The sequence below is a fragment of the Rhinolophus hipposideros genome (genome assembly GCF_964194185.1).
Source record: "Rhinolophus hipposideros genome assembly, chromosome: 4".
Classification (NCBI taxonomy): domain Eukaryota; kingdom Metazoa; phylum Chordata; class Mammalia; order Chiroptera; family Rhinolophidae; genus Rhinolophus; species Rhinolophus hipposideros.
Window position 1 is genome coordinate 26,095,710 of NC_138050.1, and position 3,067 is coordinate 26,098,776.

At 36.6% G+C, this 3,067-nt stretch overlaps 1 pseudogene across 1 annotated transcript; it reads left to right on the top strand.

Moving 5' to 3' along the window:
- Positions 1-2,199: 2,199 nt before the first annotated feature.
- On the top strand, positions 2,200-2,736 carry LOC308496862 (oligosaccharyltransferase complex subunit OSTC-like; annotated as a pseudogene). The gene has a single exon. The product of its transcript is annotated as an oligosaccharyltransferase complex subunit OSTC-like (transcript).
- The last annotated feature ends 331 nt before the right edge of the window (positions 2,737-3,067 follow it).

The following is a 3,067-nucleotide window of genomic DNA, read 5'->3' on the forward strand; positions in this document are numbered from 1 at the left end:
CAATGATGAGTTTATTGTTGTTAGTTCCTCAGGTGGCCACTGGCCTGAAATCTGAAACACCCATACATGAGCACAGCGTTGTAGGGAAAGCTCCACGAATCCTTTAGCTCTGGCTCCAGGAATGGAAAAGGGCACTCTTAATGATCAGAGACAGTACAGAAATATAACAAAACCGTAACAGTATGCTGTATTTCAAACAAGGTTCAGATAAAAATATTAATATAAAACAAAAAATAGATGATAAAACAAGCTAATTTTTATCCAACATCTGTAAAAGGATGGCATTCTAGACTTCAAAGGTATAGACGAAATCACAAGAGAGAGCAGGGAAATTAGAATTGACCAGGGAAGAAATTAAACATACATATAAGAAAAGGTAAGTAACAGAAAGGGGAGACTTGGCAGTGAAATTTGGTTTAATTAAATAATATTTTAGTATTATGTTAATGTTTCAATATAAAGAAATTGAATTAAAAATTCAAGACTATTTTCTTTTGACATTTGATATCAATATTGAAGAGTGTTTCCAATGAAGAGACATTCCATGATTCAGGGAGGTGGAATACTCTAAAACTTCTAGAGTTTTAGAGTATTAAAAATGATGAAATATGGCAAGATAAAAATGAATTTTTACTTCTTAGTAAATGTTAGAAAAACCAGTAAATGTATGGCTTCCAGGGAACCAATAGGGAATGAGGCTTTTAATGGGGCTGTAGAGAACTATAAAAGTAGGTGTGTAGTATCTATTCTCAGACTGGAATATTCCTGTCCGTCTCTATAAAATAAGTTTTGATGTCAAGACTAATTTCAAAGGTGGAAGTACTTTGTTTTTATGAATGAACATTGTTTAAATGAGATACTGGTACCCATAGTTTTGTTTTGTTTTGTTTTCCTAAATAACTATGAGTTTTCCATTGAGTTCAGCCATGTATAATCACAGCTTGAGCATTAATGCTAGTGAGAGTTACCAAGGGAAGCTTATGATATCTAATTCTTTTCAGATTTCTCAGGAAAAAAAAGTACCATGCTACCAAAAGTTGCACATAGAGTTTTGGTGGTGGGACAAAGGAGCAAAGGACAATGGTGTATGATTTCTCAGGAACCCTTCCAAAGTGGCCCAATTATTGTATAAACCTTTTCAATGCATGCTCTCTTGAAATACACTGCCTCCTTGAGTAGTAAAAGAACCCACTACAGAAAAGCACATTTTCTTTGCATTCACTGCCTTCTTATTCTTGACACAAATCAGTATAAGATTTTGACACAAAACAGTATAAGATTTTGTTTTGAACACATAATTGTGTGTGGTTATTTCTATATTTTAATCACCAATTCATTTAAAAACCAAACAACCCAAACAATATCTGTGGTCTTCTTGTGGACAATGGTATATCAAGGCCAATTGTGCTCAGGTAAGTAACAGAATTAATTAGTTACAAATACAATGTTAGGTGTTGCAACATGCTAGCGTTGTTCCAGACAAATTATTCTGATGGGGAAAAAAAGCCATTGCAGATACTAGGAAAGAAATTGAAGACTGTATAAAGCACACCAGTCCTTGGCAAAAGAATGAATTAAATAAATATTATTTTAGAAAGCCATCTAAATTGGTCTTCCTTGGTCTCCCTTTTTGTTTTTTGAAAAAAAATCTCCTTTCAGCCAGCTTCCTGCCCCAGTGCTTAATGAGACTTTGGTTGTACCCCATTAGGCTTTGCCTGTGGACTTACATGTCCTCCCCTACAATTACTGCAGAAGCTTTTTCTACCTCCTTCACGGCCATGCTAAGGTGATTGACTGGCCATTGCTGGACAAACTACATCAAGTTGTCAATAACACCTTCGTATCTTCCATCTTTCTGGAAAGAATGGCCACACATTAAGATCACTTCAGTTTCTCTGGTACAAGGCTGAGTTTTTATTCTTTTTGCTGTTATTGCTGTTCAGTGGTTGTTTGTAGGTTTGGGAGTAAGGAGACAAATTAAAGAGAAATGTAAACATTTAATACTACATTTTATATGCAAAGGCCTTAAAGGGTAGTTATGAGACAAAATACTAGTTGAGTAGAACTATTTGGTTTTCTAGCACAGAATTTAAAAATTTGAAGTTGAATGTCGTAGAGGAGGCATGGCTCCTGTAGGTCTCCGCAGCCCCAGCTCAGCCTGCTGGACCTGTTTCTATGAATGTCTGGAGCCTGAAGCACATGCGCAATCAACCCCAACACCTATTTATCTCACATATAGAGACTGGATTTACTTTCTTCAATTTAAACGCTTACAGACTTGGCCTTGTCACCACCTACACAGAGACTTTGTACCGCATTGTGTTCTCGGTGCTGCAATGGCCAACCTGAAGCTGAAGAAGCTGCCCTGGGTGTACATGCCTTCGGTCATGATAGTTTATGCTCTAGCGATGATGTCTAACTTCCTCATCACCAGAGACAAAATTTATGATTTCATTGTTGAACCTTCCGGTGTTGGCTCTATGACTGGTGAACATGGGCATCAGAGACCAGTAGCTTTCGTTGCCTACAGAGTAAATGAACAGTGTATTAGGGAAGGATTCATATCCTGCTTCCTGTTTACAATGGGAGGTTTAGGTTTCATAATCCCAGACCGATTCAATGCACCAAACATCCCAAACTCAATAGATTTCTTCTACTCATTGGACTTGTCTGTGTCCTCCTGAGGTTTTCCGTGGCTAGAGAGTATTCATGGGAATGAAACTGTCAGTTGTCTAATGGTTTAGAGTGCCTTTGGAGAAGAAATCCATGGATAGTATATTTCCTCCCGTTAATGAAGTTTTAAAAGCTGTACCAATCCTCTCGTATGAAACATAGAAGAGGATGAAAAGCAGCAAAGAGTCATCTAGTAGAAAACATGGGAAGCATATATTAAAGCTTAGACTAGAATATCTTCTTGGTATCAAAGAGACAAGCTTATTCACAGTATTTTTTTTTCCTCTGACCTCTACTGAAGTACCAACTATGTAAGTGACATTTTCTTCTCATGTTTTCATTTCTTAAAGAAAATTTACTCTATTTCTACAACTATAATATTGAATAGAGTGAT